Source organism: Caretta caretta, chromosome 1 (genome assembly GCF_965140235.1).
Source record: "Caretta caretta isolate rCarCar2 chromosome 1, rCarCar1.hap1, whole genome shotgun sequence".
Lineage (NCBI taxonomy): Eukaryota > Metazoa > Chordata > Testudines > Cheloniidae > Caretta > Caretta caretta.
Genome location: NC_134206.1, coordinates 6534494 through 6547098, shown reverse-complemented (window position 1 = coordinate 6547098; position 12605 = coordinate 6534494). Strand labels below are relative to the sequence as shown.

The window sequence follows — 12605 nt, the reverse complement described above, 5'->3', positions numbered from 1 at the left end:
TACCAGTGCCATGTGCTCTCGGACCAATTCTGCCAGGGGCTGAGCAAGAGGAGACCCAAGGAATATCAGTGAGTAGTTCCCAGATCACCTCATGTTTATTTGCCTCTGGAAATTTTATCAGGAAATGTATTTTTAATTATTTTATTCTCTGATTTGACTGTGAGCGCAGGAATTCAGATCTGTGTTGCTCTGTGGTAACAGGTCTGACAGGGATTATTTCTGTTTTCTGATTGGCTGAGGGCTCTAGAATCTCTGCCCTATAGAGTTACAGGGCTACCAGCATCTCTGCCCCCTCTCTGGTCTCCAAGTGCCTTCCCTCTCATGGGGTGGAAACCCATGATCCTCCCACCCTCAGACTGGGCCTTGGGCTACCACACACTGCGGGTCAACTGTGCTTGTCAAGCAGGTCCCAGTGGGTTTGACACCTGTGGTTCTTCCCTCTGGGAGTGTTGAGATGAGTGGTCAGCCAGCGTTCTTGAACCAAAATACGGTTTAATCTGAAGAGTAGGAAGAAAGTGTAACATGGGAGAATAAAGAAAAGGAGTACTTGTGGCACCTTAGAGACTAACCAATTTATTTGAGCATGAGCTTTCGTGAGCCACAGCTCACTTTGTGTGTGTATGGGGGTGGGGGGGATGTGAGAAAACCTGGATCTATGCAGGAAATAGCCCGACTTGATTATGTAAACAGTTGTCACTTTGGATGGGCTAGCACCAGCAGGAGAGTGAATTTGTGTGGGGGGGTGGAGGGTGAGAAAACCTGGACTTGTGCTGGAAATGGCCCACCTGTTGATCATTTTAGATAAGCTATTACCAGCAGGACAGTGGGGTGGGAGGAGGTATTGTTTCATATTCTCTGTGTGTATATAAAGTCTGCTGCAGTTTCCACGGTAAACATCTGATGAAGTGAGCTGTAGCTCACGAAAGCTCATGCTCAAATAAATTGGTTAGTCTCTAAGGTGCCACAAGTACTCCTTTTCTTTTTGCGAATACAGACTAACACGGCTGTTCCTCTGAAACCTGTCATTATTAAACTAAGAGCAGCCATACCAGTTTAACCTAAGATAGCCTTGACATAAACATCCCGATTGTAACCCAATATACCTGTAGAGCAAATATCCCCAGAACTGGGTTTAACATATGCACTCCTGTCAAGGTTCCTCCCCCACTCTGAACTCTAGGGTACAGATGTGGGGACCTGCATGAAAAGCCTCCTAAGCTTATCTTTACCAGCTTAGGTCAAAACTTCCCCAAGGTACAAAATATTACACCCGTTGTCCTTGGACTGGCCGCTACCACCACCAAACTAATACTGGTTACTGGGGAAGAGCTGTTTGGACGCGTCCTTCCCCCCAAAATACTTCCCAAAACCTTGCACCCCACTTCCTGGACAAGGTTTGGTAAAAAGCCTCACCAATTTGCCTAGCTGACTACAGACCCAGACCCTTGGATCTTAAGAACAATGAACAATCCTCCCAATACTTGCACCCCCCCTTTCCTGGGAAATGTTGGATAAAAAGCCTCACCAATTTGCATAGGTGACCACAGACCCAAACCCTTGGATCTGAGAACAATGAAAAAGCATTCAGTTTTCTTACAAGAAGACTTTTAATAAAAATAGAAGTAAATAGAAATAAAGAAATCCCCCCTGTAAAATCAGGATGGTAGATATCTTACAGGGTAATTAGATTAAAAAACATAGAGAACCCCTCTAGGCAAAACTTTAAGTTACAAAAAAGATACACAGACAGAAATAGTTATTCTATTCAGCACAATTCTTTTCTCAGCCATTTAAAGAAATCATAATCTAACACATACCTAGCTAGATTACTTACTAAAAGTTCTAAGACTCCATTCCTGGTCTATCCCCGGCAGAAACCAGCATATAGACAGACCCACAGACCCTTTGTTTCTCTCCCTCCTCCCAGCTTTTGAAAGTATCTTGTCTCCTCATTGGTCATTTTGGTCAGGTGCCAGCGAGGTTACCTTTAGCTTCTTAACCCTTTACAGGTGAGAGGAGCTTTCCCCTGGCCAGGAAGGATTTCAAAGGGGTTTACCCTTCCCTTTATATTTATGACAACTCCTTATGGCAGCTCAGCTCCATGTCTGTTCCAATACCATTCCCGGGTGGTATGGATTTTGTGAATACAGGACAGAGGCAGTCAGAGTGAGAAAGAGCAGTAGACTACTTTTGTGTGTGAAATGAAGTTGCATTTCAATGAACTCTCATTCAATTGACTTTGAAATCCATGTCCTGCAAACCCTTATTGTGTCTGAATAACAGGTGCTGAGGTTTCTATGTACTACAAAGTGAGAGCTCAGGGACTCAATATTATCTACACTGACCCCACTCCAGATACAGGCTACAGACTGACAGAACAGAACCTGAGGAGAACGAGTCAGCTATTAACCCAGAGACAGAGGAGCTACTAGACATCTTTTTTTTCTGACAAGTGACTGGGTGGGGGCTGAAATGCATGATCTGTTCAGGTTCTGAAGAAATCCAGGTGACGGACACTACATCTGTAGACCCACTCTAACCTGGGAAATAATCTCTGAAAGAAAATCAGAGGGGAAAGAATGGGTTGACATGTGTGTGCTAAAGTTCAGATGTGTAAATATTATGCCAAAACTTCTCATTGTAAGACAAATTTTATAAATCAAACTGTCATGACATGCCTGTATATTGAAAGCCAGCAGCAGAGTTGTTGGAATCTCTACAGGATGGAGCAGTGGTAACTTTACTGCTTAATGGCTTTTGCTTTCAAAAGTATATCAGAAGTACTCCACATACTGTTTGTTTATGGTATGAAATAGTTTTCAGTGAATAGTTGCATGATACTGTCTCCTGCTGACTGACCAGAAGCTGTTTCTAACACTTACATTCAGGGTCATACACACAATCCATCTGCAATACCTGGGCAACACTGTCCAAAAAGTCCTGTGAGAACAGAACTGCTGGTCCGTGTTTCAGCAAAGAGTGGAGTTGAGGTACAGGAAAGGGGAGTGTAATAGTGGTTGTATGTAACCTACCCCCATAACCTCTTACATGAGCATGGCTGAAGGAACTTCCACACTCAGCTAGATATTAGTGAAAACCTAGTGTTTGCAGTCTTCACCCAACTGTGAAGCGAACCCCCAGCCCAAAGCTGAAGTAACTGTCTGGCTTTGCTTGAAACTTACCAGGTATATACAGACCCTTGTATGGGGAAAGGATGCAGGTCCTGTGAGGAGGTAGAGAAGACTTCAGGATGATCAAACTCTCTAGATTTTGTCAACACTAACCAGGCAAAGCACTTCAGTTGTCTTGGAGGGATTCTTGGGGGTCAGAGTGTATCACCGGGAACATTGGGTAAGGGACAGTTAATTCAGCTCCGTTCTGATCGAATTTACACGTGACGCTGTAAATGTCAATGTTACTGAATTCAGAACCTGGACGTGAGAATTAATCCAATATACTGGAAAGAGGCAATGACATAATTTGGACTCTCCGGAGTGGACAAAATAAAAAAAAAATATATATATATATATATATATATATATATATATATATATATAATGAGGCAATGAAACATGTTTATAAATAGTGTGGCAAAATATCTTGTTCACCTCAGTAGGCTCAGTCCTTTTTAGCTTTGGAGACTCAGATTTGGGGCAAGACGAATCCTTACAGGTGGCACAGGGTCCTGCTACTCCTCTCCTCAGTCAGTCCCTTGTGTTTGTTTTCCTTCCCTGCTGGGGAGTGAGTGCAGCCTCCCTACTGGGAAGGTCGTAACAGTTTGTCCATGAGCCTTTGGAAAGTAGCGGGCACCCCATGCAACCCAAAGGGGAGGACAGTGTACTGATATAGTCCCTCTGGAGTTGCAAAGGCCGTCTTCTCTTTATCAGCCTTGGCCAGGGGGATCTGCCAATAGCCCTTGGTCAGGTCAAGGGTAGACATAAACCATGCTTTTCCCAATCTGTCAAAGAGCTCATCTATCCAGGGTATAGGGTACACATCTGTCATAAAAAAATAGGGAAGGGTAAACCCCTTTAAAATCCCTCCTGGCCAGAGGAAAAATCCTCTCACCTGTAAAGGGTTAAGAAGCTAAAGGTAACCTCACTGGCACCTGACCAAAATGACCAATGAGGAGACAAGATACTTTCAAAAGCTGGGAGGAGGGAGAGAAACAAAGGGTCTGTGTCTGTCTGTATGCTGCTTTTGTCGGGGACAGAACAGGAATGGAGTACTTGTGCACCTTAGAAACTAACCAATTTATTTGAGCATAAGCTTTCGTGAGCTACAGCTCACTTCATCGGATGCATACTGTGGAAACTGCAGAAGACATTATATACACAGAAACCATGAAACAATACCTCCTCCCACCCCACTCTCCTGATGGTAATAGCTTATCCAAAGTGACCACTCTCCTTACAATGTGTATAAAAATCAAGGTGGGCCATTTCCAGCACAAATCCAGGTTTTCTCACCCCCCCCCCTTTTTCCAAAAAACACACACACAAACTCACTCTGCTGCTGGTAATAGCTTATCCAAAGTGACCACTCTCCCTATAATGTGCATGATAATCAAGGTGGGCCATTTCCAGCACAAATCCAGGTTTTCTCACACCCCCCCCCCCAAACACACACACACACAAACTCACTCTCCTGCTGGTAATAGCTCATCCAAACTGACCACACTCCTTACAATGTGTATGAAAATCAAGGTGGACCATTTCCAGCATAAATCCAAGTTTAACCAGAATGTCGGGGGGGGGGGGGGAGTTAGGAAAAAACAAGGGGAAATAGGCTACCTTGCATAATGACTTAGCCACTCCCAGTCTCTATTTAAGCCTAAATTAATAGTATCCAATTTGCAAATGAATTCCAATTCAGCAGTTTCTCGCTGGAGTCTGGATTTGACGTTTTTTTGTTTTAAGATTGTAACCTTCATGTCTGTAATTGCGTGACCAGAGAGATTGAAGTGTTCTCCAACTGGTTTATGAATGTTATAATTCTTGACATCTGATTTGTGTCCATTTATTCTTTTACGTAGAGACTGTCCAGTTTGGCCAATGTACATGGCAGAGGGGCATTGCTGGCTCATGATGGCATATATCACATTGGTGGATGTGCAGGTGAATGAGCCTCTGATAGTGTGGCTGATGTTATTAGGCCCTGTAATGGTGTCCCCTGAATAGATATGTGGGCACAGTTGGCAACGGGCTTTGTTGCAAGGATAGGTTCCTGGGTTAGTGGTTCTGTTGTGTGGTATGTGTTTGTTGGTGAGTATTTGCTTCAGGTTGGGGGGCTGTCTGTAGGCAAGGACTGGCCTGTCTCCCAAGATTTGAGAGAGTGTTGGGTCATCCTTTAGGATAGGTTGTAGATCCTTAATAATGCGTTGGAGGGGTTTTAGTTGGGGGCTGAAGGTGACGGCTAGTGACGTTCTGTTATTTTCTTTGTTAGGCCTGTCCTGTAGTAGGTGACTTCTGGGAACTCTTCTGGCTCTATCCATCTGTTTCTTCACTTCCGCAGGTGGGTATTGTAGTTGTAAGAATGCTTGATAGAGATCTTGTAGGTGTTTGTCTCTGTCTGAGGGGTTGGATCAAATGCGGTTGTATCGCAGAGCTTGGCTGTAGAGGATGGATCGTGTGGTGTGGTCAGGGTGAAAGCTGGAGGCATGCAGGTAGGAATAGCGGTCAGTAGGTTTCCGGTATAGGGTGGTGTTTATGTGACCATCGTTTATTAGCACTGTAGTGTCCAGGAAGTGGATCTCTTCTGTGAACTGGACCAGGCTGAGGTTGATGGTGGGATGGAAATTGTTGAAATCGTGGTGGAATTCCTCAAGGGCTTCTTTTCCATGGGTCCAGATGATGAAGATGTCATCAATATAGCACAAGTAGAGTAGGGGCGTTAGGGGACGAGAGCTGAGGAAGCGTTGTTCTAAATCAGCCATAAAAATGTTGGCATACTGTGGGGGTACCCATAGCAGTGCCGCTGATCTGAAGGTATACATTGTCCCCAAATGTAAAATAGTTATGGGTAAGGACAAAGTCACAAAGTTCAGCCACCAGGTTAGCCATGACATTATCGGGGATAGTGTTCTTGATGGCTTGTAGTCCATCTTTGTGTGGAATGTTGGTGTAGAGGGAATGTTGGTGTAGAACAGGAATGGAGTCTTAGAACTTTTAGTAAGTAATCTAGCTAGGTATGTGTTAGATTATGATTTCTTTAAATGGCTGAGAAAGAACTGTGCTGAATAGAATGACCATTCCTGTCTGTGTTTCTTTTTTGTAATTTAAGGTTTTGCCTAGAGGGATTCTCTATGTTTTGAATCTAATTACCCTGTAAGGTATCTACCATCCTGATTTTACAGAGGTGATTCCTTCACTTCTGTTTACTTCTAATTCTATTAAAAGTCTTCTTGTAAGAAAACTGAATGCTTTTTCATTGTTCTCAGATCCAAGGGTTTGGGTCTGTGGTCACCTATGCAAATTGGTGAGGATTTTTACCAAACCTTCCCCAGGAAGTGGGGTGCAAGGGTTGGGTGGATTTTGGGGGGAAAGATGTGTCCAAACTACGTTTCCCAGAAAACCCAGTTAAAATTTGGTGGTGGCATTGGAAATCTAAGGGCATAGGGTAAAATTAATTTGTACCTTGGGGAAGTTTTAACCTAAGCTGGTAAAAGTACGCTTAGGAGGTTTTCATGCAGGTCCCCACATCTGTACCCCAGAGTTCAGAGTGGGAAGGAACCTTGACAGCATCAAACTGGGACACCTCTGTCAGCTTTCGGAAGTCGTTGCAGAACCTCATGCTGCCATCCGGCTTAGGCACTAAAATCACTGGGCTTGACCATTGGCTAGGAGATTCTTCAATGACTCCTAAGGCCAGCATTTTCCTGACCTCTGTCCTGATCTCCTCTCTTTTGGCCTCCGGGATCCGGTATGGCTTGACGTTCACTTTCACTCCCGGCCCTGTGAGGATGTGATGGTGAACCTCAGTAGTCCTGCCTGGCTTTTCTGAGAACACATCCTGATTGCATTTAATCAGGCTGATCACTTCAGATGGTTGCTCCGGAGTCAACTCCGGGGATATTCCCACTTGGTCTGGCTGATTGCTTTTAAGGGATATGCCCCGAGTGCAACCACATGTGCTTCTCTATCCTGCCGTTTTTTCAGCAGGTTTATATGGTATATCTGCTCCAGCTTCTGGCTGTCGGACCTTATAGTCGACTTCTCCTATGGCTTCTATTATCTCATGTGGCCCCTGCCACCTGGCCTGGAGCTTGCTCTCTGCCATGGGTATGAGCACCATTACCCGGTCTCCCACCTGGAACTTCTGGGTCATTGCTTGGTGATTGTAGTATGCCCGTTGGGCCCCTTGGGCCTTCTCCAGGTGTTCGCGTACAAGGCTATCCTGGGCTATCCTGTCTTTCACTTACAATACATGTTCAACGATGTTTATCCCGGTGTTCGGATGTTCTTCCCAGCCCTCTTTGGCCATGTCCAATATGCCGCTCGGGTGGCAATCATATACCAGTTTGAATGGGGAGAATCTAGTGGAAGCTTGGGGAACCTCCCATACAGCAAACAGCAAGTAAGGCAGCAGGGTGTCCCAGTCTTTCCCATCGTGACTAACCACTTTCCGTAGCATGTTCTTCAATGTTCTATTGAAGCGTTCAACAAGACCATCAGTCTGGGGATGATAGAATGACATCCTGAGGGTCCGTATATGGAGCATTGTACATAGGTCCTTCATTAACTTAGACACAAAGGGGGTCCCTTCATCCATCAGGATCTCTTTAGGTATCCCTACTCTGGAAAAAAATCCAGACTAATTCTTTGGCTATGGCCTTGGACACGGTGTTCTGTAGGGGTACACCCTTGGGATATCGGGAGGCATAATCTAGTACTACCAGAATGTACTGATGACCCCAGGCTGACTTCTCCAGTGGCTCTACTAGATCCATAGCTATTCGCTCGAATGGGATTTCAATAATTGGTATAGATACCAAAGGGGCCCTTAGGTGTGGTTGAGGACCATGTAACTGACATTCTGGACAGGAGGTACAATATCGCTGGACAGCTGCATAAATGCCGGACCAAAAAAAACCTCTGAAGAATCCAATCAAGGGTCTTATCTACCCCTAGATGGCCCCAACAGATGGCTGTGGGCCAGATCCACCCTTAATCACATAATATGGCCCTGGGCCCTTGACTCTCCCCTCCACGGGGACCCCATTTACCTCAACTACTTCTTTACTAATATTGCTGTATATTGGATCATTGGCCTGATCCTGACCAAAATTCCTGAGTGAGGTCCCCATTTGTCCAAACTCAGGGGGATCTACCTCTGTCTCCCCCTCGGAGAAAACTCCCAGGGAACAAGGTCCGGATATTGGGTCATTGATCTCCTGCCCTGCCCCACTGTCCGTTGAGCCACATCTTTCCCCTACAAGTGTAGATTTCTGCTACTGGGTCAAGATCCTCATTCCCCTCCTTTTATCCGCCCTCCATTCCCTCCGAGGCTTCTGGGGCTTTCTCAGCGGGGAGAACAAATCCTGGCCAAATTCGTGGAAGGCCGGGGGGGGGTGTTATCTATCTGGGCCACCCCCTGGGTCCTGGGTTCATTATTTTCGTCCACCTACTCCCCAGGGAGTAGGCTATCAAATCCCGGGAAGTCCTGTCCAATAAGGACTGGGTTGGGGAGTTTCAGAACTACTTCCACCGTCACCTTAGTGGGGTTTCCGAGAACTTCTATTTTTACAGGGATGGTCGGGTAGTAACTGACATCCCCATGCACACAGGATATTCCTGAGTGTTTGGCCCGGGATAGTTGGTCCTGCCTGACCAGCTTTCCCGAGACCAGAGTGATTGCACTTCCCAAGTCTACTAATGCAGTGGTCTCTATACCATTCATCTTAACGGGTCTAGTGTATCTATGAGGGACCACTGCATCCCCTACTAGACTTATTAGATCACATGGTCCCCCTATATCTCCCAGTTCACACTGCATGGGCTTTTCTAGATTTAGGCATTGGGCAGCAATATGCCCCAATTTGTCACATGCATAACATCAGTACCCTGATCGGGGCAGCCCCTGGTTTTTTGGGGAACTGGGCTTTATCCCCTGAGCATTTCTCCCCCCAGTCCTCAAGTCTCTCCGGGACCTCTGGCTGCTCTTCAGCCTCCTTCCTCCCTGGTGCTAGGGCAAACTGGGACCTCTGTGCAGAGACTTGCCTCTGATTCTGGTGCCTTCCTTCCCTGGTGGTCTGCAAAAGGTCTTCGGCTGCTAGGTGTCTCTCTATGAGGGCAACTAGTTCATTATAGAAGGAGGGATTGTTTTGCCAGACACCCCCGTATGTCCAGCGGCAACCCCCTCATGTACCTGTCCAACACAAGGATTTCCACTATCTTCTCTGGCCCATGGGTCTCGGGGCGGAGCCACTTCCAGGTGAGGTGGTTTAAATCAAATAGCTGGGACCTCAGCAGTTTGCTGTCCTGGTATTTCCACTCATGGAAGTGCTGGGCCCGTATGGCTGATTTCACGCCTGACCTTGCCAGAATTTCTGCCTTCAGCTGGGGTAATCCATAGCTGTCTCTGTGGTCATGTTGAAATAGTCCTTCTGGGGCTCCCCACACAGAAATGGAGCCAGGATACCTGCCCACTGGTCTTGGGGCCAGGCCTCCCACAGTGCCATCCTCTCGAAGGCGAGGAGATAGGCCTCTATATTGTCATATGTAGTCATCTTCCGTAAATAGTTGCTTACCCACAGCGGCCGGATCCCCTGGGGCCCGTGCGTCGGCATGGTCAGGGCTTTTAACTGGTTCACTACTTCAGTCAGGGTGGCTCGATCTTGGGTGGCATGATTTATCCGTAATTGGTTCATCTCCTGTTGGACGCGTACTGACTCTTGCTGGGCAGCCATCTGCACCCTGGTAGCCTCTTGTTGGGCCACAGTGGCCTGTACCAATGCCTTCACTACATCCTCCATTTGTGTGTGTGTGTGATTTATCCTGCCCTGAGATGGCTTGCCACAGAGCCTTATTCACTCACCACATCCCACTTCTGACACCAAGTGTGGCAAAATACCTTGTTCGCCTCAGTAGGCTCAGTCCCTTTTAGCCTTGGAGACTCAGGTTTGGGGCAAGGCAAATCCTTATAGGTGGCACAGGGTCCTGCTACTCATCTCCTCAGTCAGTCCCTTGTGCTTGTTTTCCTTCCCTTCTGGGGAGTGAGTGCAGCCTCCCTACTGGGAAGGTCTGGTGTCTTGCTGCAAACAGCCTACTGGCAGCTTCCCTGCTCCTCTCATTCCCTCACTCTGCCCCTCTGACCACCCAGGGGAGGGTTTAAAAAGGTCCCAAGTAGTTGGAGTCAGCTGAACCTAATTGGTTCCCTAGCAACCTGTTTTCCAGCTGAACCTTATTGCCCAGTGGTTCTCTCTCCACAGTGGATAGGGAGGTGCCTTTTAATCCCCTGGGACTAATTACTACCCCCCTTTTGTAGCTGTTTGTCCTGGGTTTACCACAATAGCTTCTATGCAGCACAGATAAATACAATTACCATTATCACCATGTGTTTACACACATGTCATGATACAATGGGGGCACACTCAGACATGGAGGGCAAGAAACTGTGTGTGTGGTAAAGTCACAACTGTAAAATCACATAGTGCTCAAGTAGGCTGTGGAACTCCCAGCCACAAGATATCAATGGGGCCAAGAACTCAGAGAGATTCAAAGAGGAATGGGATGTTCGTATGGCTAAGCAGAAAATTAAATTACAATAATGGGGGTTTTTAAAAGAATCTGTAAGGGCTTTAAACCTTCTTTATTTATACCAAAAATATGTCTCTTACTAGTGGGTGTCAGGGGGAAACATTCCCTGAGAGCAGTTTATCTCATAGTTGCCTAATGCAGAGCTTCTTGGATTGTCCTCTACAGCATCTGGAACTGACCACTGGATATTGAGCTATATGGACTACAGGTCTGATCCAATCTGGCAATGCCTATCTTCCTATCAGTGATGAAGAACCAAGACAATATTTTTGCTAATCTTCCTTCAGCTCATGGGATTCTCTAGCCTTCCCCTGAGATCAGAAATATGTCTAGTTAAATATTATCTAGTCTCCTGTTCTTTTTCTTTTCAGGAAAGAAAGCTCAAAACGCCTTGGACTAGCCCAGTACATTATGTCAGCTCTCAATGACACCAAATTCAACTCTGCAGTCTTCCTTCTCACAGGGATACCTGGGCAGGAAGACATCTATCTCTGGATCTCTATCCCCTTCTGTTTCATGTATGTTATTTTGATATTAGGAAATTCAGTCATTCTGTTCATTATAAAAACAGATCCAAGCCTCCATGAGCCCATGTACATTTTCCTTTCCATGTTGGCTGTCACAGACCTTGGTTTATCGTTATCCACCATGCCAACGATACTGGGCATATACTTGTTTAACTCTAGGGAGATTAGCCTGGATTCCTGTTTTGCCCAGGTCTTCTTCATCCACTCACTTTCATTAACTGAATCCTCCATGCTCTTGTTGATGGCCTTTGACCGTTTTGTTGCAATCTGCAATCCACTGAGATACGCTTCCATCTTAACTCCACCAAGAATAGCCAAACTGGGACTGGTGTTTGTGCTAAGAGGGGTGGTCCTAGTATTCCCAGTCCCCTTTCTCCTTAAACGGTTCCGATATTGTCGAGCCAATATCCTCTCCCATTCCTACTGCCTGCACTAGGAGGTCATGAAGATGGCTTGTTCAGACATCACAGTCAACAGCATCTATGGATTGTCTGTTAAGCTCTTAATAGTTGGGTTGGATTTGTTCCTCATCTTTCTCTCTAATGTGATGATCATCAAAACAGTGCTGAGCGTCGCGTCCCACATGGAGAGCCTCAGGGCCCTGAAGACCTGCATATCCCACCTCTGCGCTGTCTTGCTCTTCTTCACACCAGAAATTGGCTTGTCTGTGATACACAGATTTGGGAACAGCTCTTCTCACTTGCTTCAGATTCTCCTGGGCTATGTCTACCTGCTTGTCCCACCCCTGATGAATCCAATTGTGTACAGTGTGAAAGGCAAACACCTTCGTGTGAGGATAATCAGGGTATTCGTCAAATAAAGAGTCAGTTCTTTACCTGGATCCTGTGCTGCTGATATGGGCATGAAATATACGGGCCACCTATTCCATCCTGGACACTTACATCTGAGAGGACATGAGCTACTGATCTCCACTCAGTAGAGAGTGGTTCAGGTGGTGTCTAAGACCTGGAGCAATGGGTGATGGGCTGTCCCCAAACACTGTTGAGGGAAGGCAATGCACTGGTGGAAGGAAACCAAGGCAGGCAGCAGCATTTAAAAATTGAATGAGTTCGTGGAGAGCCAGGGGACAGGAGAGATGTTGGCTAATAAAGATCCATATCGGTGGCTGCTCCAATCTCACTATTCTTGTGGATACAGTCAATAAAGAGAAGGGACTTGGATGTTGTTTCCTATTACCCCCAGTCTGTAGCTGTTCTGTCTCTAGTTAAAAAACAAGGGCCCTGCAAAAAGGTGCAGGGCTGTCTTGCAGTCGCAGTCCTGGCCCTTCCTGAGAGTTCTGGTTGCTGCATGACCCATGGGT

General features: G+C 46.2%; 1 pseudogene; it reads left to right on the top strand.

Moving 5' to 3' along the window:
• Nucleotides 1-11168: 11168 nt before the first annotated feature.
• LOC142073386 (olfactory receptor 51G2-like) lies at nt 11169-12104 on the top strand (annotated as a pseudogene).
• The last annotated feature ends 501 nt before the right edge of the window (nt 12105-12605 follow it).